This window comes from Microtus pennsylvanicus, chromosome 2, assembly GCF_037038515.1.
Source record: "Microtus pennsylvanicus isolate mMicPen1 chromosome 2, mMicPen1.hap1, whole genome shotgun sequence".
NCBI lineage: Eukaryota > Metazoa > Chordata > Mammalia > Rodentia > Cricetidae > Microtus > Microtus pennsylvanicus.
In genome coordinates, this window is record NC_134580.1 from 42744377 (window position 1) to 42770851 (window position 26475).

Sequence of the window (26475 nt, forward strand, 5' to 3'; positions counted from 1 at the left end):
GGGACTTGCAACATGAAGGTCACAGCTTTTATATAACTTTATCTCAAAATTGCTCCCCTCCATGTAATTATTTTAGCATATTCTACTTTATATATCTCTAGACTGAAAATATTAAAAAGAGGATTCCATAAGAGACAACCCATAAATATGAAATAACATTCTGTACTGGGTAGTGTGACAAAAATCTCACAACATCCTGGCTTAATATCTCCAGAAACATAGCAGCCTGATGACTCATTGCTAGGCTTGCATCATTCACCCCATTTCATTCCAGTTTGTGGACATAGTTGTGTGTGTGTGTGTGTGTGTGTGTCTATGTATGTGTGTGTATGTGTGTATGCTGTAAATGTCTTTGTACATGCTTTCATGGAGCACAGAGAAGAACTTTGGATGTCCTCTTCTATCATTTTTTGCTTTATTCCCTTAAGATAAATCTCACCAGCTTGATTTTTCCATGTTTGATGTCATAAATTATTTGCTGTTTTTAGTAATAGGGTTTTGCTGTCAGGTTTGGAGATTAACCAATAACATTGTCAAAACCATGCAGCATTGTGGGGATTTATAAGACTCCTTTGGCTAATAACTGAATTTTAACCCATTCCTGGTCCTGGCTGAATATTCATGAGAGTAGCTTCCAATAATAGATGGTAATTAGCATAGAGACCTACAACTGGACAATGTTTAGAGAATAAGAGACCATGGAGCACTCACCTGTAGGTGCAGCTACATAGCATCTCTGACTCTGCTTACTCTCTCTTTTTAATTAGACAGAAAAGGGAAGATGATGTGGGATGTCCTTCTTTCATTGGTTGATGAATAATGCTGTTTTGGTCAGTAGATTACCAAAGCAAAGCCAGTGGGAAATATGAATATATATAGTAGGTGAAGTCAAGGAGATACCATGTAGCTGCCGAAGGAGACAGTCACCTGAACCTCACCCAGTAAGCCATAATCTTTGGGTGATATAAAGAATAATAGAAATTGGGTTAATTTAGCTAGCTCGGAATATGCCTAAGCTATTGGCCAAACAGTGTTGCAATTAGTATAGTTCCTATATGATTATTCAGGTCAGAGCAGCTGGGAAACAAATGAGCAGTCTTCATCTACACTCACCCATGAATGGAATTTATTATACTCTTCTCCTCAAAGCTCTGGAATCTACACAGAAGAGGAAGCAGAAACACTGTAAATTGCAGAGGTGCTATATGTTGTCAAGAAAGCAGTGTTTTCCAGACACAACAGGGTTGACACACATGTGAACTCACAGAGACTGTGACAGCTTGCACAAGACTTGTGCAATCTTAAAGCAACATTCCAGCATAGAGAGGGGAAAGTGGGCACAAAGTTTCATCCTTAGCCAAGAACCTATCTGCAATTAATAGCTGCTGGGAGAATGAAAAACTTTTATTCACTAGAAGGACAATGGGTATGTTAAGTAGACCCCAGGGCAAGATTCAAGCTCATGATTTCTTGGCTAACACAAATCGGATGCCTTATTTATTTATTTATTTATTTTGTGATGGGAGGGATTTTTGTCTTGATGGCTTTTCTTTTTTAAAGACAACAAAAGAACATGACATTGGGTAGGTAGGGGAACCGAGGATCTAGGCGAAGTTGGGGTAGGGGAAAGACTATACTCAGAATATATTTTATGGATCAAATAAAATGTAAACATAAAACATTACAGGCTCTCTCATTGAACCCTAATCTTGCCCCCTGGATTAGGTTGGCTGATCAGTTCACACCTAGGTTGAGCTTGTCTTGGGATCCTAGCACTAGAGTTACATGCCAAGCTTGATCATGTTGGTGCTGTTGATTAAAATTTGGTTTTTCACGTTAGCTTGGCAACCATTCTTGCCCACTGAGCCATCTATCCAACCCAAAGACATCGTTTGCTTTTAGTAAACTTTCAACAAAACATAAAGTAGAAGACTGAGTATAGTATAGTACCATGGAATAATTTGTTGTGAAGAGATCTTTGCATACTTTCTTGCAAATATTTATAATGATTATATACTTATTTATTCTTGTCATTTCCTTACCTTACCTAAATGATATTTAGCTTGGGTATGCATGCACAGAAATAACTGTACATATAGAGATACTATGGTTTGGTACTTCTAGTTCTATGCATCTGCTGGGAGTCTTGGGAAGTATTCCTTGCTTAAAAGGAAACCCTTATAAAAGAAGTAAGGAAATTGATATACAGACTAAAGCTCGATGACTGTGCTTCCACTGCGATACACTCCTCAGAGTAACTTTTTTTTATCAACACACCCTTCTAAATTAATTGAAATTATGAATTGATATTTTTAACAGAAAGATATGGAATTTTTATATGTTGACAGTTTGGCCTGAATAATTCCTGGTTATTATAGACTATTTGTACATTATAGTCCACATTCAGAAACATTCCTGGTCTTTTTCCACAAGATGCCAGTTCCATTTATTATCCCAGTCTTAATAATCAAATCATCTCTAGCTGTTGCTGTCCATTTAGTCTAATCAGGAATTGTCACTCTTGGGAGTGGAGGCTGAGAGAGGAATGCTGAAAATCTCAATAAAAAAGACTTCTTGTAGGACAGAATATAAACAGATGTCAGACAGGCAACTAGCCATGTCTTTTAAGGCAATTTAAATCCGGACATATATTTTGATAAATGGATAACAGGATATCCATGTAAGGTAGTAAGGAATTAGGTGTTCTCTAAATTGTGAGGAAGAAGGCATGGAGGCATGAAAGATAAAACCAATCCATGAATACTGAGATATTGAAAGAATGAAAAGAAATCCTGACTTTAACTGAGTTTTTTTTTTTTAACACGTAAAATTTAATTTCCTTTAGGGCTATCCATATAAATACCAATTGTCTCTAAGACTTCCTTCTTTTTGTACTCCAGCAAGTAACCTAGTGCCTTATTGCACATTTTATAAATGATGAATGGCTCTTATTCACCTCTTTAGTTTTTATCTCTTGCATGTAAACAGATGATAGTGTTGCGTAAATATCCAGTTCAGAGAGCTTTCATGTGCTCCAAACCCATCCATCTCCCAGTGATTGACTACATCCGCACATGGAAGCCCCATAAACCTTTCAAATAGATTAATTTAAAAAGTAGACTCATTATCTTTTTCCTATAATCATTCCATATTCCTAAATTTCTTATCTGTGATAAGAAAGAAATGTGGAATTTATCTTTGACGAATTCCCTTTTTCACACCATCTCCCATGATGGTCTACATTTCAACTCCACGAATGTGCATCAAATATCTATATTGATTCATTCCATAAGCATTTTTGGGAACCTGGTGTGTATTAGGGACTATGACACTTCTCTCTATTGTTATTGACATCGTCTTCCCTTTTATTCTCATTAGATTTTATGTGGAATAATATTGCTTAAAGGGTTCAGCATAGATGAATAAGGATTAGCTGACAAGAAAACCAGACAAGATCAATCTATTTATTGCTTCATCTGGTATTGATATCCTTGGCTTATAATTAGAACCGTATTTAATTTTAGTCTTTTTTCATAGAACAAATAGTGAGAAGAGAACCACATGATGAATTAAAATTAAAATATATCTCACTTCTTCATAATGATTGAAATGAAATGTGAATGTAGAGGATGTTTTATTGGTCACAAGCACCAAACAACCAGATGAATTGTTGCAGATTTCTGCCTACCCAATCTTAATGCATTCATTATTTTGATTGAGGCTGATTAATGCTATGGCCACCTTTTTCTCAGAGTTATGAAATTAACATCCATCTCTATTCTCATAAGGTTTCTGTTGCTGTCTGAAACAACATAGGTGCTCAGGGATTTTAGGTAAAATCTTGGAATTTTGCTTTTTGCTGTGAGTTAGGGTAGTAACTGTAGTAACTGTTTCGCTGTGAATCTGGTGTCATTAAACTTGTTCCTTTTAGGTCTTTTGGTAGTGGGTCGATGTCACAAACAAGTTGCTTTCATTCTGTGCACATCCATGCTGTCACCTGTAAACTTTTAATATATAAATTACTTCTCTATATTATTAATCTGAGCATTCTATGAAAGGCAAAGCTCTTTGAAGGTTATAAGTACTTTACAGAGGAAGCTCGTATGTGTTTTTCTAGTTTTCTTATTAACTATAAATTTAAGTCGTGGTTGCTTAAGCTCTCAAATTATGTTTTATTTCTCTGTTTAATGAGAATAATATCTCAAAAGACCTACAGTATGGATTAAATGTGAAACTTACGACTCAATTAATGTTAGTCCCTCAATGTTCCCTTTCTCCTTCAAGAAACATCCTTATGAATATGCACTAGTAAGATATTAAATGTAAGAATTTAGTATTGCATCAATCCTATTAACCTATGTAATCTAAATCCAAATTGGAACAAAGCTAACTTTAATAAAAAGAATTGTTGTACAGCTTGCTTTATTGGTTCTGCAAGATAGAGTATAATTGAAGAAGTGATTAATTAACAACACATCTATTTTACATTTGACTTTGGAGTCAGTTCACAAGACCAGGAACTAGCATATGAAAGTCCAATTGTTAGCTTCATTACTAGATACGGAGACCTTTTGAATCCATCTTCAAATAGAATTATACAGTCACAGACATAAGCAGACAACCAACCATGATTCTTCTCTCTTACAGAAACTCTAATGTAAGCCTTCGACCAGAGTTGATGCTAACAAAGTTACAATGCCTGTTTTTTGTGGACATAGAAAACCCTATGAGAATGAGGCAATTTTGGGTTGCATTGTCTTGTAACTCCTTGTCTTAAGCAAGACAAACAAGATGATACCAGTCACAAGATTTCTATTGAATCAAAAGATTTAAGTTGATCAAATGGTTGTTAGCAAAATGAAAAACACAGGTGAATTCGTACTACCTGACTTAAAACCTGTTAGAAAGTTTCACAAATCAAAACAATGTGGTAATCCATTAAAAAAAAAAACATAGCGATGGGATGGGCAGACAGGATTGAGAACCAAAAATAAACTGTAAACACCTATTGGCAGTTGATCTTTTGACAGTTTCTATCATATACAGTGGAGAAAGGCCTACCACATCCACAAGTTCATTTAAGAAAATTAGATACCTAAAAGAGAAGAATTAATTAAGACTCTCATTCCACACCATACACAAAAGTAAATGCAAATTGATGTAAAACTTGAATATAAGGCCCGGAACTTTAAAGATACTGGAAAAATAAAACACACACATCCCCCCCCCCACACACACAGACCAAGATTCCTCTACAACACTGATCTAAGCCAATGTTTCTGGGCATGATCCCTCCCCCCAAAATAACACATGGAAAAATAGATATGTAGAATTAACAGAAACTAAGCTTCTAGAAACACAAAAGATACAAATGGAGTGAAAAGAAGACTTAGAAAAGATTATCTTCAAACCATAAGGTAATAAGGGGATAATAACTCAAGAGTAAACAAATTAAACACTCAGAAAAACAACAACAACAAAAAGAGAGAACAAGTAAAGAACCTCAGGAGGAACTTCTCAAAATCAGACAGACTAATATAGTCAATAAATGTAAAACATTCATATCACCACTCACAAGAAAAGAAATTGTGTATTAAAAGTATGAGATAACATATCACTCCTGTTAGGATGGCTAGTATCAGGAAGGTAGACACAAAATGAGTTAGTGAGGAGGTGAAGAAAAATGAGTTTATGTGAACCGTTGGTGGGAATATAAATTAGTTCACTCATCATGCACAACAATGTGGAGGTACCAGAGAAAAGTGAAAATAGAATTATTATATGATCTAGAAAGTTTTCTACTGGGGATACATTCAAAAGAAATTTAAATTGACCTGCCAAGGTAACATTGCCCATACTTACGGCAAAGCTGTTCATGAGTGCTAAGATTTGCAAGTGAACTGTGTCTATTATCATATCAAATAAAATAAAAACATGGTGTATATACATTGAGAACTAGTTAGCCTTAGAATGGGTAGAGTGCCTGTATCCAGCACAATGTGGCTGAATACGGAGTAACCTGGAGAACATTGTGCTAAGTGAATTAGGGCTAATAGAGAAGGATGGCCACTGTCTAATCCATTTATACCTGGAACCTGAAATTTTCGGACTAAAGACTGTTTTTTACCAGAAGCTGAGGGTGGGAGGTCATCCATAAGAGGGGGAATTCTGAGCAAAATGTTTGAAGTTTCTCTTAGGCAGAAGCAAGGAACATCAGTAAGCTGCTACACCTTTCACACGTAACAGAGACTACACTAAATTATGCATTTCACATTTTCAAATGGTGGTAGAGTAATGTGCATTTCAAAGGGAGGGGATTTAAATACTTTTACTGCAAAAATGTAAGCATGGAAGGCTTTGTTAACTACTGAGCCTTGTTCATTTCATAATGCAAGCACAGCACAAACATGTTTCTTATAAATATTTGCAATCATGATTTTCCAACTAAAAATAAAAATAAAAAATTGCCAAGATAGACTTCAGAGGAGTTTCAGGCTTCTACTTACCTGCAGGCATTGACAGAGAAATAAAATGGTAGTCAATAATAAGAAGGTTATATTTATAAAAGATATGGCAAATAAATTACATCCAAAACAAATAGTTCCTGAAAATCAACGGTTAAAGTGAGACACTATTTTTTCAGATGAGGTTTAAGAAAATTTTAATCCTTGCCTTTAAAATTAAAAAATGATAAGAAAAGGTAAAGCATAGAATAAATGAGAAGAAGTTTATAAGACACTATGCATCAGTTAAAAGAAAAAAGAGATCCTTGAAAGGGGAGGAAATATTTAAATTAATTCTAGTGCTTCATTGAGTGACAGTTCAGGATAGACCAATGGAGGAAACAATGCCACACAGAGGTACATCTCTCCCCTATCAACAAGGACATGTTTTTCAACAGACAGAGACTTAGAGAAAACCACCACTGAGCAAAGTTCAGAGACCAAATGTTTATGTGGTTCTCATCCCTAACGTATCCATCTTCCACACAAATTCCCACACACAAGGCTCAGGAAATACTATGGGAAATGAAGGGTAAAGTTTGTAAACTCCAGGGGAACAGAATGTCTTCTGTGAGATTGTGTCTCTTCAAATTATCAAGGAAGTTTCAACAACATGGAGGCCTGAACAAGACATGAGCAAATGCAATATTAACAGATATGTTAGCAAAAGAAGGGGGATGTCTCATGAGCCCCCAAACCTAGATCATGAACTACAGACAACTAAAGAATGCTGAGAGCGGAGAAAACAATCTCTAAGAAGGTACTCTGAATTGGTTTGCCAGTCCTGAAGTCATATACACAGAAGTAATATTATAAGGATTGAGCAATTATATTTATATATTATGACTATATTCACATAAATGTAATACAGTTAAAGAAAAAGAAGCTGTATGCCTTGAATTTGAGAGAGGGAGAGAGGGGGGAGAGGCTGGGGATACAAGAAAAGAGTTAAAGAGATAAAAGGGAAAATGATGTAATTATATTTTAATTTCAGTAAGAGAAAAGAAAAATTCAGAAGAGTCAGCAAAGTTCTTACGTTGAATAAAGGTATGAGTGTTTGGGAAACTGAGATCATTAAAGTCTTCAAGATTTAGGGCTGGAAAGCAAACATATACATAAAGACAGAACTTAGGAAATCCACAGGGACTTTTGCTGTTAAGTATTCAGCTGAGGACTGATCTGCTCATATGTGTGGGGTCTGGAAAGTCCAGTCAAAGGCTAACAGATAAGTGGATCTTGCCCACACACGAGGCTGGAATGAGTGCAGTTCCCACCAGTGAAACTAGAAAGTCTCATGATTAGCAGAATACTGGATAAAGGCAAGTGAATGGGATGGCCTCAGTTTTAAGAATCATGCAACCCATGAGAGATGATTTGGATTTACCCCAAAAAAACCTGAAAGGCAGAGTCTGGAGGACAAAACTAAACTCTTTTCCAGAACAAAGCTAAAGAATATTTATTGAACACAAATCTATCTAACATTGCCCGAGGCAAGATTCACAAGGACTGATGTCAAAGATTAAAAAAAATATTCACAAGACATGGATATTCAAAAGAGATGATGTATTATATGAAGGAAATCCATTTGACTGAAGCTAGCCCAGAGATGACACAGGTGCCAGAGTTATTGAACAAAGACATAAAAACTGTCATCGACACAATCCCTGTATCCAGAAGTGAAGGAGGAAGATGAGAGACATTTACAGGGTCCAAATTAATTTCCTTGGGATAAAAATATTGTATAAAATAGAAAAATACTGTATGCAATGGACATTCAAGGGTTAGAAATAAACCTATCAAATTCCAAGGCACAAAATGTGAATGACTTGGTATAAAACAAATGTAAAAGAGAAGAAAATTAACAAAAACAAAAGCAGTGTTAGGACAATTTGAAGCAACTTAATTTATGAATCTCCAGAGTTGATCAAAGGAGACAGACAAAAGATAGGAAGATAGAAAACTATTCATTTAGAAATTACTACCAAATGTATTCCAAATTTGAAACAACCTATAAACCTACAAATCCAGGGAGGTCAATGATACCCAAATGCATAAAAGAAAACTACCAGAGGAAGCATCCTGGACAAATTTCCTGGACGATGTCAAAGGGAAACACTTTGAAAACATCCACGGGAAGAATGCAGTGTGTGGAGAGAACACTGGAGAGAGCAAAAGCTATGAGGCCCACAAAGGACAGAGTGGAACTTTAAAAATTAATTTTATTTGATAATTTCATGTACAAGTACTGTACTTACATTATTTTCACACTCTACTTCCTCTTGTATTTCCTTCTGTTTCTCTCCACTTTCTCTCAAATGCATGGCCCTTTCTTTAATTATTATTGTTTTACACACACACACACACACACACACACACACACACAGATACAATCTGCAGACTGTATTAAGTATTGCTTGTATGTATATGTGTTTAAGTCTAACCACGTGGGGTTTATTTCTGGAGAATTCTGATTTTCCCTCTCTTAGAAGTGATTGATTGCCTGTAGCTCTTCCTCTAGGAGTGAGGCATTGTGAGGTGTGCCCCATTCATATTGGCCCATCAAGTGGTGATATCACTGTTCTTGTTTAGACAACCATATTGTTGAGATTTCATGGGTGTGGAGTCTTTGTTATATACAGTGAACACTATCTAGCAGCAAGCATCTTGGTCCTCTGGCTCTTACTTAAAATCTTCCGGGTTTCTCTTCTATGACGTTCCCCAAACCTTAGGTGTTTGTGCTGTAGATGTATACATTGGGGCTGGGCACCTTACGGTCAGTTGTTTTCTACGTTTTAAGTACTTGAGGCTTTCCGTAATAATCTGTGCCTGCAGCAAAAATAAGCTTGTTCGATGGTTGGGAGAGCTATACTGTACTGATCTGTGAGTATCAGGGTGAGTATTTAGAATACGGCTAGAAATTGATTTTAAAAAGTGGTTGTCTTAGGGGTTCTGTTGCTGTGAAGAGATGCCATGACAATGGCAACTCTTATAAAAGAAAACATTTAGCTGGAGTTGGCTTATAGTTCAGAGGTTTAACCCATTGTTATAGCAAAAAAAAAATATGGTGGCACACAGGCAGACATGGTGCTGGAGAAGTAGCTGAGAGTTCTACACCTAGATCAGTAGACAGCAGGAAAAGAGAATGGCACTGGGCCGTGCTTGGGCTTCTGAAACCCCAATGTCTACTCCCCAGTGACACACTTCTTCCAACAAGGCCACAAACAAGGCCACACTTTCCAATAGTGCTGCTCCCTATGAGCTATGGGGGCCGCTTTCATTCGAATTACCACAGTGGCATTAGTGGGTTCTCCTTCAGATCATTGACTTCACCAGCCATGGGTAGTTGGCAAAACTTATATTAGCAGGCATCAATTCCTTCTCATTGAGCAGGTCTCCAATCCTGTTAGTTTTCCCCTAAGTATAAGTGCTACTATTGCATGCTTGGTGACATCTTGCCATTCAGATGATTATTGTGGTTCATAGGCTTTACAGATAGGTAGGATCACTGATTTTTTTTCATTTTTGGCAGCTTGGATAAAAACTTCAGATACTACAAAAATTATTCCGCAGGGAGGGGGAGGCTTTCAGGTCAATTCCAGTGAATTCCTCTGTGTCCGAAATGGCTGTTGTCTTCAGCATTAAGGTTGTGTCTCAAGTTTGGGAAACGACCAAGGACAATAGCAATAGCCTATATTCTTTGGGCGAGTTTCTTGGAGTCGCCTGACCATTATAGAAGTAGATATAAGGAGAGATGAAGGAGAAACATAGCTCACACAAAGCAGTTAGAAAAGAAGTAGGCCGACAGATGACAGATGTAAACTTAAATATGTTAGTATTCATATATTGACTGGAATTGAGCTGCTTTTAAAAGTTAGAGTTTGTCAAATTGGATAAAAAAATAAAAATCTAAACACATTTTCCCAAAGGAAAATATGCTTTAAGTATACACCCACACACACCCACACACACACACCTTAATATTCATCAAATAAGTGTTGGGTGGTTAAATTTTTATTTGATTTAATACACTCACACACAAATGTATATACATACATACATATACAGATAGTGTTAGCATCAATCAGAATCAGAAAAGTGTCAGGTGACTAAATTGGTATTTGGTTTAACACACACACACACACACACACACACACACACACACTCTCTCTCTCTCTCTCTCTCTCTCTCTCTCTCTCTCTCTCTCTCTCTCCAATATTTCAGCATAGCGTATGAACAAGAACAGAATGATCATTTCATAATGATAAGTTAATTATTCATGGAAAAAAATCTACCTTTGTAAACATTTTGTGTATCTTATAATAATAGACACAGATAAAATGAACCAAGTTCTGAATGTAGAAAAATACATATTAATATTTACAAAAGCCCTCGACACTATTAGTTTTCAGAGAAATATGACTTAAAACCATGATTAATACTATTGCACATACATTAGAATATCTAAAATTAAAAGGTCAAATTTCATTTCCAGATATTTCCCTAAGATAAAGGGAAATTTATGTCCCTAAAAGACTTGCACATGAATATTTCAGCAGTTGTATTTCTAATAGAAATAACTTAAATGTCAGTCAAAAAGTGAATAAATGAACCATCCCATCTCCATACAGTGCGACACTTCTCAATAATAAAAAGGGAGTAAGCTACTTGCACACATGGCAATATGAGTGAATTCTGAAAGCATATTTATTAAACAAACTTAGAAAAATATTCATAAATGATGTATAATTTCACTTATTATGAATCTAACAATAAGACAAATGGCTCGGTAATTATAGGTATCAGAACTGTGGGTGCTTACTATCATTAAATTAGATTTACCCAAAGATACGTAGTAAACTTCCTGAAGTGATAGAAGTTCTAAGCATCTTGTTTTGGATGATCTTTGCTGAGTTACTTTATTTGTCAAAGTTTACCTATCTATGTTTCAGATTTATGATATTCAAATAAAATTTTATGTGTGTTAAATCAATGTAAGTATGAAAAACATTAACAACAAGGAATTGATAAGATTAATTTGAAGTTCCTAATACAGAGGAGATTATATGTCAATCAGCCAAAATGGACATCGCATCTCATTTTCGAAACAGCAATGAATATTTGTATTTAAAGAGCCACAGATAATCCATTAGTGAAATCAACCTTTTAACTACTGAAGGTTAGCCATGTACAGTGTCTGTACATTTTCCATACATTGGAGAAAAGCTACTAGATCTTGGAAAAGCCTGTAATAATCTGTTCCTAGCCTATGATCTCTCATATACTTTCTGCTCCGACTTTGGTAGTGGGAGGTGTATCTGGCCATATGCACTCAGTGAGACATCTCTGTCTATCCATATGATTCCCTTCTAGGGCCATGGTTTCACTCCAAGAAGATAGAGACACTACCTTTGATGTCATATTATGTAGGCTCTATCATGGATAGACATGACTCAGAGGCACAGCCTTTTCTCATTTGCAAATACTTGTGGAATGAATCAATAAATTAATAATTATTGTTAAAGAAATATGCACCACTATAGACAATAGAGAGTGAGGTCTTGGATCAGTTTATAGTTTCAACCAACTATTCAAATCATAGTCACTGATGGTTATTGCTTTCATCCATGAAAATGGAATTGGCAATCAATTATAATGTATTAGAAACATTTGGATCAATAGGTGCAGATCAGCATGTTAGGAAGGGTGCTGAAATAGGGATTAAAAGATGATTTCAGTATTTGTCTTACTGCTAGCCCTTATTTGGTACTGGGAAGACTACATCTCACCGCTGTATCTCAGTGTTCTTAGAGAAACAATACTTCAGCAGGGAACTCTGCCATCATTTCCAGGATTAACATTCTATGTGCTGAAGAAAGCAGACTATAACTCTACATTATGAGCAGCTTTCCTGAGTGTGTTTGGTAAAGACACACAGAGATACAAAAATGACCATATCCCCAATGAGAAAACATTTTCTATGCTCAAACTCTCAGGCAGGAGGCTGTAGGGAAGTAACAATTTGGTAGTATTTGTCTGAACTCTGTAAGATGTTCAATTGTGTAATTCAATTGGCTTTAGCATCCAACTTCCCAGAACAAGTTTTATGAGGATCTCTTGACTCAAAGATCCCATGCAAGATCATCGAGAATTATGACTTAAGTCTGGTAAGTTAATAGGAGGCTCACAAAGCACCAAGGCCATGGTGGGAATTAAGATTTTGTAGTCGGGACCAAACCTCAAACCTGGCTGGTGTCCCCGGAAAGTACAACAGTAAGTCCAGCATTTTTTGTCCTAGGAGAATTAAAAGGGAGAACTTTGTATCTAAAAGTGTTGGAGTATTTTCCAATGATGTAAATATTCTAGTGAAGCCTTTTCAAATGGGTGTTTCACTTGAATGAAGAAAATCGCATGATTTTCTTCATGGTCTCAGTTTGCCCACATGTGAAATGGTAACATGTCCCTTTATGGCTTTCTGGGTTGATTAATGTCTTTGCATATAAAGGCATCTTTCAGACTATGACATGAAAGTTGGTCAGACCTAGAAAATTAGAGATAATAATATCCCCACTCTAAATCTCTTTTTAAAGTTTTTAAAAAAATAAAATAGAATTACATCATTTCCCCCTTCTCTTCCCTCCCTCCAGCTCTGCTCATGTACTTGCTTTCTTCAAATTCGTGGCTTCTATTTCTTATAACACACACGTGCGTGCATGCAGACACACAACACACACCCTTAGCAGTCTATATGATGTTATTTGTATGTCCTGCCCTAACTTGATTTGTTGTAAAGATAAATCTACCTGGATTCTCCCCTAGAGGTAACCAATTTGGAACTTAATTTTAACTTAATTATTTTATTGTTTTATGTGCATAGGTCTGAGTATCACATTCATGTATAGTGATATTTTATTTGTGTTTTAACAAATAAAGCTTGCCTGACTATCAGAGTGCAAAGCTGGTCACACTAGGCCAGGCAGTGGTGACACACACATTTAATCCCAGCTGCCACACTAGTTAGCCATAGAGGCCTGGTGGTGGTGTTGCATGCCCTTTAATCCCAGCACTAGAGAGGGATTTAAGATGGGAGGAGACAGGAGTTCAGGGTCTCAATCTGCAGTCTGAGGTTTGGTTGAGAGCGTTGCAGTCTGCAGTCACATTGAGGATAGGATCAACCCTTTCTTTGGCTGAGCCTTGGTAGAGGTAAGAACTCTTCCCTAGTGACTTGGCTGCTTTGCTTTTCTGGTCTTCTCTCGAACTCCAATATCTGTCTCTTGGATTTTATTATTTGTGCTACATTCATGTAGTTTCCAGAGGCAGGAAGTGGACATCAGATCCCCTGATACTGGGGTTATAGATTTTTATATAATGCTACCATGTGGGGTACTGGAAATTGAACCTAGGTTCTCCGGACAAGCAACCAGTGCTCATAATCACTGAGCCATATCTCCGGTCCAGTTTAAACTTTTGGTCCCTGGAAAAGGAGACATAGGATTCTGGAATCCACAATATTCCAACAAGGTATTCTATCCTAGTCAGAGCAATTTAGAAAAACCCATGATAGTGGAACAGAAGGTAATCATGCTCATTAGCAAATAAAATTTGCATTACTAAGATACTAATTCTAGAAAAACATAGAAATAGGTATTTATTAGTTTTGACTTGGACATTTTTATTTGCATCATGTCAAATTGCAGGCAGTAGGAACTTGGACCAGACCCTCTATTCAGCTTCCCTTAGTGATGCTCACCTGGTAATACTGTCTTTGTTCTCTTCATGACCACCTGGATTTGTTAAGAGTTCTCTGTCAACGTACCACTGGATGAGCACCCTAAACAATAGAACTTCATTGTCTAGTCATTTGGGAGGCTCGAAATCCATGAGAGGTATTGACAGGGTTGGGCTCTCTCAGGAGGCGGTGTGAATAAAGATTTGCTGCTTCCCACCTGATTTAGTTTCTTTGATTTCTTCACTCTTCAGATGATGCAACCCCCCCCCCCCATTCGGAATGCATATCTGCACTCAGATTTGCTGATCTCATTTAAAAAATTGTATGCTTGAATTCTCTTCTATCAAACAGGACCATGTTTTGAGGTGCTGGGGCTTACAGCTTGAAACCACAAATTTGGGAGGTTGCAATTTAACTCATGATACCATCCTTCCTGTTAGAATGGGATTTTATTCTCTGGAATCTCTGTCATCTCTACTGACATCTAACATGGTTCTGGGTCCATTTTCTCCTCTCTTCCTTTCATGTCTTCTTTGGCTTTGGAGTTGAAGTGTTAGCTTATTGTAGTTTATTTTAGGAGGAGAGGTAGTTAGAAATGGATCCTAGTGGAGCCTGTAATTGAAGACATAAAACGAAGTTATGTGAGGTGAATTAGAGGGTATCATATTGGCAGCATTGACTTTTTATCAGAAAACTTGAAAGTAATTAATTTAATAGAAGTGTTTTCATTCTCTGTCTCTTTTTTTTTTTTTACTTATATTGATTCTTTGTGGATTTCACATCATGCATTCTAATCTGACCTATCTCCCCATTCCTTCACATCTGCCCTCTGCCCTTGTAACGCCCTCTGCAGGAAAGTCAAATTAAAAAGGAAACCCAAAAATCAAAACAAAGAAACAAAACAAGACAAAAGAAAGAGAGAGAGAGAGAGAGAGAGAGAGAGAGAGAGAGAGAGAGAGAGATCTCATCCTGGAAACTGTGGCCCATTGAGTCATACTCAGTTTACCCTTCAGTCCACTCATCTTACTTGCAAGTGTCCATTGTCAGGAGCCAATGGTCTTTGGCTTCTGCTATGTTACCTATAGTGGGCTCTCACTGGGGCTCCTCTTGGATATTCTGTTGTTGTCCTCTGTTGTGGAGATCCTGCTGTTTTGGATCTGTAGGTTTGCTCCCTCCACATGCTCCAACAGTTCTTAGAAGTAGTGGGTGTTGGGGTGGGCCAAATCATAGCTATTGCTCTGGGCATAAGTGGTAGTTGGTTTGGTCCGCACTCCAGCTTTCCCTCATCATCCCTACCCAGGCAAGCTATTTAGCACTGCCTCCGCTAGCTCACCCCATTAAGTCTGCAACAAGGAGTGGGGCCAGTTTTCATGTGCTCTTGTACTCTGTAGTAATATTTCATTTGCATTTTAATAAATTAAGCTTGCCTGGAAATCAGAGAGTAAAACAACCACACTGATCAGTCTTACAGACCAGGCAGTAGTGGCACATATCTTTAATCCCAGTAGGTACACTAGTTTGCCATAGAAACTGGGCGGTAGTGGTGCATACCTTTAATCCCAGCACTAGAGAGTACTATAAGAAAGGAGGAGACAGCTTTTAGACACAGTCTCATTCTGAGATTCCTGAAGGCAGAATTACCATTTCAGACTGAGGCAGAGGTAAGAGCCAGGGGCTAGCTGTTTTGCTTTTCTGAACTTTAGGTTGAGCCCACATTTCTGCCTCTCAGTTTTTATTAATTGTGATAGAGTTCTTAGATTCAGGTCATCCACACCAACACTAACAGGAGCAGCTCTACTCTTTTGCTCAGGTGAGGGATAGGGCCCTCTTTCCTGATTGCTGTAGAGGGTACACAAGTTTCGGGGGGTCAGGATCAGCTCTTTTGCTCTGTCTTGATTTACAAGGGCCATTTTGGTTTAGTTTGGGACGGAAGGGTGGGTAGCTTTTACTGGAATAATCTTACTGCTTGCTCTATATCACCTGCCTATACAAAAACAGAGACAGAATCACCATTGTGTGTTCGTATCAGGCTAGATGAGTGGCTTTCAGTTCGAGTTGATTTTTAGATCCTCTGGGACATCATATGGTGATTTTTTTTAACTTATATTGATCTTATTTTATTTTTTTAATTTTTTTTATTGATAAAAGGAGAATTAAGAAAAGAAAGAAAAAAAAAAACAAATTTCCACCTCCTCCCAGCCTCCCATTTCCCTCCCCCTCCTCCCATTCTTCTCCCCCTCCTCCCACCCCTCTCCCTTTCCCCCCACTTTTCTCCCCCTCCCTCTCCAGTCCAAAGAGCAGTCAGGGTTCCCTGCCCTGTGGTAAGTCCTAGGTCCTCCCCCCTCCGTCCATATCTAGGAAGGTGAACATCCAAACTGGCTAGGCTCCCACCAAGCCAGTACATTGCGTTGGATCAAAACCGCGTGCCATTGTCCTTGGCGTCTCATCAGCCCTCATTGTTCGTCATGTTCAGAGAGTCCAGTTTTATCCCATGCTTTTTTTGGTAACAGTCCAGCTGGCCTTGGTGAGCTCCCAGTAGATCAGCTCCACTGTCTCAGTGGGTGGGTGCACCCCTCGTGGTCCCGACTTCTTTTCTCATGTTCTCCCTCCTTCTGCTCCTCCTTGGGACCTCGGGAGCTCTATCCAGTGTTCCAGTGTGGGTCTCTGTCTCTATCTCCATCCATCGCCAGATGAAAGTTCTAGGATGATATGCATGATATTCGTCAGTATTGCTCTAGGATAGGGTCATTTCAGGTTCCCTATCCTCAGCTGCCCAAGGAACTAACTGGGGGCCTCAGCTTGGGCACCTGGGAGCCCCTCTAGGGTCAAGTCTCCTGCCCATCCTAAAGTGGGTCCTTTAACTAAGAAAAGGGGTTCCGTGCTCCCCTATCCAACCTTCCTTTATCCCGATCCTCCTGTTTCCCCAAGTCCCCCCTCCTTTCCTTCTACCTTTTCTCTCCTCATCTCCCCTTACCCCCATCCCACCCCACCCCCAACATCCCACTTTTCTCCCCGGCAATTTTGTCTACTTCCCTTAGCCAAGAGGATAACTATATGCTTTTCCTTGGGTTGACCTTCTTACTTAGCTTCTTTAGATTCGCCTATTGTAGACTCCGTGACCCCTATTTATGGCTAGAAACCAATTATGAGTGAGTACATCCCATGTTCATCTTTTTGGGTCTGGGATACCTCACTCAGGATAGTGTTTTCTATTTCCATCCATTTGCATGCAAAATTTGAGAAGTCATTGTTTTTTACCGCAGCGTAGTACTCTAATGTGTATATATTCCATACTTTCTTCATCCATTCTTCCATTGAAGGGCATCTAGGTTGTTTCCAGGTTTTGGCTATTACAAATAATGCTGCTATGAATATCTTGGGGGTAAATCTAACCAAGGAAGTGAGAGATTTATTTGACAAGAACTTTAAGGCATTGAAGAAAGAAATTGAGGAGGATACCAAAAAATGGATGGACATCCCTTGCTCTTGGATTGGGAGGATCAACATAGTAAAAATGGCAATTCTACCAAAGGCAATTTATAGATTCAATGCAATCCCTATCAAGATCCCATCAAAATTCTTCACAGATCTGGAGAGGACAATAATCAACTTTATATGGAAAAACAAAAAACCCAGGATAGCCAAAACAATCCTATACAATAAAGGATTGTCTGGAGGCATTACCATCCCTGACTTCAAACTCTATTACAGAGCTACAGTAATGAAAACAGGGTGGTACTGGCATAAAAACAGAGAAGTCGACCAATGGAATCGTATAGAAGACCCGGATTTAATCCCACAAACCTATGAACACCTCATTTTCGATAAAGGAGCTAAAAGTATACAATGGAAGAAAGTAAGCATCTTCAACAAATGGTGCTGGCACACTGGATGTCAACCTGTAGAAGAATGAAAATAGATCCATATCTATCACTGTGCACAAAACTCAAGTCCAAATGGATTAAAGACCTCAATATCAGCCCGAAAACACTGAACCTGATAGAAGAGAAAGTGGGCAATACCCTACAACAGATGGGCACAGGTGATCGCTTCTTAGGTATAACCCCAGAAGCACAGACATTAAGGGCAACATTGAATAAATGGGACCTACTAAAACTGAGAAGCTTCTGTAAAGCAAAGGACACTGTCACTAAGACACAAAGGCAACCTACTGACTGGGAGAAGATCTTCACCAACCCCACAACAGACAAAGGTCTGATCTCCAAAATATATAGAGAACTCAAGAAACTAGACTTTAAAAGGCTAATTAACCCAATTAAAAAATGGGGCACTGAACTGAACAGAGAATTCTCAACAGAAGAATTTCAAATGGCCAAAAGACACTTAAGGTCGTGCTCAATCTCCTTAGCAATCAGGGAAATGCAAATCAAAACAACTTTGAGATATCATCTTACACCTGTCAGAATGGCTAAAGTCAAAAACACCAAGGATAGCCTTTGCTGGAGAGGCTGTGGAGGAAGGGGTACCCTCATCCATTGCTGGTGGGAATGCAATCTTGTGCAACCACTGTGGAAGTCAGTGTTTCGGTTTCTCAGGAAATTCGGGATCAACCTACCCCTCGACCCAGCAATACCACTCTTGGGAATTTACCCAAGAGATGCTCTATCATATGTCATATGGTGATTTTGATTGCATATGGTAGGTATAGCCTTGGGTGCGACTAAATGTTCTATAAAGCATAGGACAGATACCCAGAGGATGATCCTATCACAAAAGCCAGTAATGTCAACACTGAGGAACTCTGGTCTAGGTTTGTGATTTTTGCCTCTCATAGATTACTCTGAGTAAGAATTTCATTTGCTTTCCTTTTTTGGGGATCTTCTGCCCATTGACTGCTTTCAGTAATTGTCTTCATGCTCTTGGCAGGGACACTAAGAAAATAATCCTCAGGATTTCAACTCACTTAGTTGTAACACTATGCACAGATACTCACTGTCTCTATAGATGTTGGGCACAGAGTTAGCTTCAGCATTAATTTTTTAGTTCTTGAGGGCAGGAAATTTCTAGTTTTGGAAATACTGCTTTTAAGTATTAAATAATATCACCATGATCTTTTAAAAAGATATTTTACAATGCTTTTAAATGGTTGGTAATTTTTATGGGGCAAGACTGTCAGTTCTACTCTGTAGCTTATTTATATTTTTATTTTCATGAAAATCAGTTTGGACAATGAAAACCATACTTCCTATGAGGAAGCTGGTTAAGTCAGTAATTCCAACACTCTCCTCAGACCAAGACTGGCTTGGGGCAGGATCTTTTTCGTCTTGTCACACAGGGACTCACTACTGTGATGAGCAGTGGCAGTAGTGGTGGAGGTAACTGTTGAGTTTCTTTGATGTGCCAGATTCTCTGTTGAAAGAATGGTTACCGCCCCAAGGAATTGAGGTTGAAGAAGATAAACAACTTGGTTGGTCTCACAGTGGTAAGTGGTGAAGTCACTGCATTAGCCCACATTTGTCTGGCTCAAACTCTGGCTGTTCAGATGATGAAGTTCAAGCTCTCCGAAGAAGTATTTAAAAGAGATAAAATTGCTTCTATTACTACTAAATAATAATTATGATGATAAATGCTTAAGCAAGTTATATATTCACAGTATGTATTAATATATCTATTATAATTTATATTTTAATGCAATCGTAAGAATACATGACAGGGACTGATAAGTTCAGGAATGTAGAAAGTATTCGTTAAGTAGAAAAAAGAACACAAAAAATTTGATGTGAGATTTCATTTTTTAAAAATAGTTATGTGTTTTATATAGACTAAGATATATATATCTGACAATGCCTGTACAATATTTACATGAATATATGAATAAATGAAATAGAGATTATGTCTGAAGGATAAGATTCTGTTTTATTTTTATCAATTTTGTAACTATTTTACTAATAGTAAGTAAACAGTTACTATTTTACTAATAGTTACCAAGATAAATCTTGTATTTACCTCCATAATTAGACCAAACCTTCATTTACGTTTGAATACCTACTGTTTATCCATATTCACAGAAATGTTGATCTGTTGAATGAGATTTTGTCATTTTTCAGACAATCACTTTTCTTTTTTCTTCTAAACAATCCTTAAACACAGACATTTCTCAGCTCACTTTACCATTTGAAAAATTATGTGCACTTAAACTCTCCGGGGAAGTTCTGATTGGTCTGCATCAATCCTTGACAAATAATACCTGTAATTCAGGTAAAACAGCATAAATGAACCCGCTTTTGGGATTCTGATGCAGATAATCTGAGTCCCAACCGGGTATGAATAACTCAGCTTAAACCAATTAGAGTAAGAAGAGGATATCAGAAGGGTTCCTGGGAAACAATCTTCTTGCCTTTCCTCTCCTGCAGTCCTCTCTCCTCTACTGGAAGATGGATTTTAATGTGAACTTTGAAATTCCTACAGGCATTTCACAAGGAGTTTATTTACTTTTAGACGAAGTTGAGCTCACCAGAGAAAAGAGAGGGGCCCGGAACACACGGAAAAGCACACCCATGTACATTGGCCTCTCAATCAAGGCAACTGCACAAGAACGGTGCAGAATGAAAAGGCAACAGCTGTGTATCATTGGTGACAAAGCACAGCAAATATAACCACTGTAGCTACAAAAGAACCTTAGAAATAGTGAATTCATTTTCTGGTGTAGCATGATTTAAAAAAAAAGAGAGACAGAAATTTGGGTTCATCCTGAAGGTCAGAAAAGCAAACCAGTCAGTCACTGTCTTTTACCTCTACCTTAGTTTGAAAAAGCGATCCTGCCTTGAAGAATCACAGAATGAGACTGTGTCTAATAGCTGTCTCCTCCCGTATTATATTGCTCTCTAGTGATGGGATTAAAGGTGTGCATCACTATCGCCTGGTTTCTACGGCAAACTAGTGTGGCTACGGGGATTAAAGGTGTGGTCTGTAAGTTACTCTCTGAACTTCAGGCAAACTTTATTTATTAACGTGTAAATGAAATATTACTACATGTTGGTATATATTCAGAGAAGATAAAAATCAATATCTAACATTACCCACACATTCTTTGCAGCATTTTTTATAAATATATGTCAGATCACAGTGTCCAAAGGAAATCAGCAGAAGAATGGAATAAGAAACACATAGAGGAATATTATTTAGTTTTACAAAAGAAGGAAAACTTACCACATGTAAAAACATGGATGATCCCGGAGGACATTGAGCCGAGTAAAAGAACATGGAAAGACAATTATTAGCTCATCTCCTTTAGATATGGAATCTAAAAATTTCAAATTAATAAGAAGAGATAATGATGGTTACCATGGAAGAAGAATAGGAGAAGTGGAAAGATGTTGATCAAAACATCCAAGATTTCTAGTTAGCAGATCTTACGCATCTAATATACAGATGATAGTTAAAATACTGTACGTTTATTTGAAACTTAGTGGTACCAAATCTTGTATATCCATATTATATCTAAACACAGAGATACACAGAGACACAGACACATACAGACACACAGACAGACAGACAAATACACACAGTGGTCAACGTGAACAGGAAGGGATTGACACTTGAATAATTTGGCTGTGGAGACTACTACACAGAGTATACGTGTAGCCAGTCACCTCTAGATAGAGCAAAATCCCTAAATCTATCTCCCTTCTGGACTTTTAAATTATTTGAAGAAAATTAAATTTCCTCTATCTTGGCAGTTTGAATTGGGTTTTCTCTATTTCAGAACAAAATAAGTCTTAACCATTACCGTAGAAAGCATAGACTAAGCAATAAACCACAGTTAAAGATCTGAGAATGTGAACTACACTGCAGTGTTGTCATTTCCCTAATTTCCAGAATGCCGTCTTGAAAAATAATAACAAAATCGTAACCTCAGCATTCAGTAAGCTTAAAAGAACACTCTTGTATCAAACAGAAAGCCATTTTATAAGAAACTTTTAAAATATTTTTCTTTCTTGCCATCTTTATTTCTCCAAATATTTAGGAAATAAATTTAAAAAAGTCAGAATTGGTATTATTTCTCAGGCATCTAATGCCTATGACAATGATTTAATCTCTTCTACATCATAACAGCCCTCTGAAGTGTTTACTAAAATCTCTGTTCTGAAGATATCACAACTATGGCTTAAATAGAGGCTACAGGTTTCTCAGGATGGAGGCCTGAATTTAAGTTCTTCTTCATTGCTTTGGAATCAATGTATTCTATGTTAAACTATGTTGTTTTTGCTAGAGAGGGACTCCAAGGACCAATAGTCCCTAATAAAGTAATTTTATTCCTTAAGTGTTAGTATATTATTTGCACTCTCACCAGAAGAAAGTACTTGAAAAGCAAATAAAGCTGGGTGGTGGTGGCGCACGCCTTTAATCCCAACACTTGGGAGGCAGAGGCAGGCGGATCTCTGTGAGTTCGAGGCCAGCCTGGTCTACAAGAGCTAGTTCCAGAATAGTCTCCAAAGCTACAGAGAAACCTTGTCTCGAAAAGCAAAGCAAAACAGTTAGGACTGTTACACAAAGAAACCATGTCTCGAAAAGCAAACAAACAAAAAAACAAAAAAAAAAAATAAATCAAAGTTCCTTCAAATTTGGGATAATCATGATTAAAAAGTTTATGTATTCATAAATTCTAATAATGGTAATTGTAATAAAGGAACATAGCAATAATATGATTCTTAATGACATACTGCAATGCCTATATCAGTACATTGTTCAACCCTCATCAGAGAAGCTTCTTTCTTAAGTGGATGGTGATTAACAGAGACCCACGACTGGACAATGTGCAGAGTGGAATGCTCTGGAGCGCTCAGTCCTAAATGGGACGTCTTTATTAAACCTCTCCTCTTAAGGCCTAGAGATCTATGTGGAAGATGAAACAGAAAGATTTGAAAAGCTGGTAGATGACTCCAAGGAAACAGAGTCCTCCGTACACAACAGACCTGACACACATATGAACTCACAGTGACTATGACAAGATGCAGGGGACTTGCCCATATTCAAGCCAGACACAATCCCAGCACCGAAAAGGGGAAGCAGACACAAACTCCTATCTATAACCTAGATCTAGAAGATCTTTGCAATGGTACCTTCCGGGAATGGGAAAATCAGTTTTCTCCAGCAGAATATCACTGGGCATAACAACCAAAGTCCAGGGAATGCCTCATTCTCAGGAGTTGACCAACATAAAACAGACTCCCTTTTGGGGCAGAGTGTTGTTTGTTTGTTTGGGTATTTTTGACTTCTTGACTTTTTGCTTATTTGTATTAATTTTCATTTTTGAAACGATATAGGAAAAGGTATAGATAGATAGATAGATAGATAGATAGATAGATAGATAGATAGATAGATAGATAGATAGATAGAACAAGAGAGCATATACGAAGCTTGGTGGGTAGGGCGTAAGGGAAGACCTAGCAGGAGTTGTTGGGGGAAGAGAAAGGATATGATCAAAATATATTATGTGAAAGAAAAAGCCAAAAAGTCTTTGATACATACTCACTTAGTCAGACTCTTTCTTCCTGGAACTTTGCCTTTCAAGTCAAATCAGATGCCCGAAAGCAAAAATGAATGATTAGATCCTTCATTCTAGGTAGGGTACTCTGAGAAGCTGGACCCTGTTTATTTCTATTGTGCTTCTAGGTTATTCCTTCTTTAAAAATAACACTTGATTTTCCTTGCCTTGTAAGCTTCATATTGCCATATATATTTCCAGCTTTTAGGGTGGAGAAAGGAATTAGAGATCACTTTTATAGTTTTTTAAAAAAAAGAGTTGTTGACGGGAGTTTTCATAAGGGTTTATGCTTCTTTGGATAGAACTCAGAATATTGTATCTCTAGCTCTAAAGAAGTTTTACATGAAATCTTTACAGGCAAGTGAGAAGGTTAATGTTTTCACCTTGATAGATTCTAAATCACCCAGGAGACAAACTTCTGGGCACACCTTTGGGGATTTCCAGGTTAGGTTAATTACTGTGGTGAGAAGGCCTACACCTACAAGTGGGCAGTACGTTTTCCGTGGGCTGGGGTCCTGAACTGAAATAAAAGGGGCAGAGCAGGGGAAGCAAGCCATAGTTCCACTTCCTTACTGGACACAGTGTGAACAGCTGCATCACTCTCTTGCTTCCATGCCTTCCCTGCCATGATGGACCTTATCCTATAGAGCAGCGGGGCAAGATAACACTTCAACATTCCCTAAACTGCTTTTGTTATAACTATGAGACAAGGAACACATGGTGACAAATTTTCTCAAACTAAATCCATTTTTGATGTACAATGCCTCGGTCATGAAGCAGAGTATTTTGGTTATCCAACGCTAGTATTAATTTTATATAGAAAGGGGTTTCAATATTTGATGGTTACTGGTAGTGGCTGCCACAAATCCCCAACCACAATGAACCACAGTAAATTGCTGAATACTTGATTTAAACTGCCATTTCGTTTCTAAATGAATCACCAAACTGCCGCTACTTTCATCTTCATATTCCAATGGTCAACTCACATAATAGCATTAAAAATACTCTCAATCAGACTGCGTGCAGTGCTGGTCAAACAAATAAATGTCACCAACTCTTAAAGAGCCAAAATCATGAGTAAATCAGGGTTATCTGATTTTATATGTGATGTTTCATAACTTCAACCATTTCAAAGCAGGAAGTATCTGAACTCATACAGGAAGGGAAAATTCAAGTTATTGGAAAGTTGTATAATCTTATATGTATATATACATAATTATATATAATTGTTTAGTTTGTATAAGAGAACCAGTAGTTTTTATTTTATTTCATATTTTTGTAGACAGTTTTATCCATGCTAAAAACTGAATTTCAGGGGAGATTAAATAGCTTAAATTGATTCAACATCATCTTATTAGTAAAATATTTTTAAAATTTACACGGTCATTTTCGGAACAAAATTAAATCACTTTCCTTACCTATAAGAACTCTGTCCCAGAATTCTTCCTTTCAAGGTCCTTTTCATTTTCATACAAACTCCCAACACTCTATATTTCTCCTTACTTTCTTTTTTTAAAAAATGTGTTTTTTTTTATTCTCAATTTCAACTCCCTAAATATGCATCTATATTTTGCTTTTTTAGGCCTGACCTTAGAGGGCCTCAGCTCTAAGAATCCTTCCCTTTTGTAATCATATTGTGTGCCACCTCTCAGCACAGCCCAACTCAGCTTTCGACCTATATTAACATTCTTGCTCTCTAAATCCACAGGGATGAGCCTAGGAAGAGCTGTCTCTTTTGCTATTCCTATATCTGTAGGCACAGAGTGACCACTTAGAAGTACATATTGGATGGTAACATGAAGGGACGAAGCAACTGAGTTAAGATTCAGAGTCACTTTGGGCAACCCCCAAAATAGTGCCGCTAACCTTATGCTGTGAAGTGTTGACTTTGAGAAGTGCCACAACACGCAGGATCCAAGACGGGACTTATTTTCTTTATGAACTCATCTGGGGATGCCTGGTTCCTACAGAATGAGACGCTCCCCTAAGCCACAACATAGATTCTTTCCCACAACATCTCTCCCAGTGTTACAATGACTAGAAAAGGCTTCATTAACTTTCATCTTAATGCTTTTTCCTCTTTTATTCTGTTTAAAAGCAACATTTCCTTTCCTGGGCCACCACATCTCTAATGCGTGTTGATGTGCCCCTTCACCCCCATGGTGTGTGTCAGTGTAGAGTACTGGTTGCTTCATCACTTGAAATACAGATATGGCTGGCAAGGGGCTGTCCAGAGCTAGCTTGTGGGAGCAGATCCCTTGTGTACAGAGGTATTTTCCCTCTTTAGCACTTCAGACACTGTGAACTGTACAGGCTGGGGTTTGATTTGATGTTTGGGTGTTCGTGTTTGCAATAAATAAAGGCAATTTCCCACTCTTACTGTTTCATTTCCAGCATAACCCTGACCAGGCACGTCAGAGGCCGTTTACTGTGGCTACAAAGCTGTGACCACGGCTGCCTGAACCATGTGATATACACCCTCTGTTCTGCTTTTATAGGGCAGCTGTTTCTCAGAGGATCAAGCTCAGGTATCTTGAGTGTGAATTATGAGTCCTAATCAACTTGGTCATGCTTTGTGGCCTGGGAACAGCCAGAGTGTTTCCCATTTATGATTTGAGAGTGCACTTTGTGCAGCTTGTGGAGCAATTAGCCAGTCTTTGAAATGGATACCCTGTAAATACATCTAGTCCTCGGAGAGCTGTCACAACGTCTTATCATGGGACTGGAGGCCAAAAGGT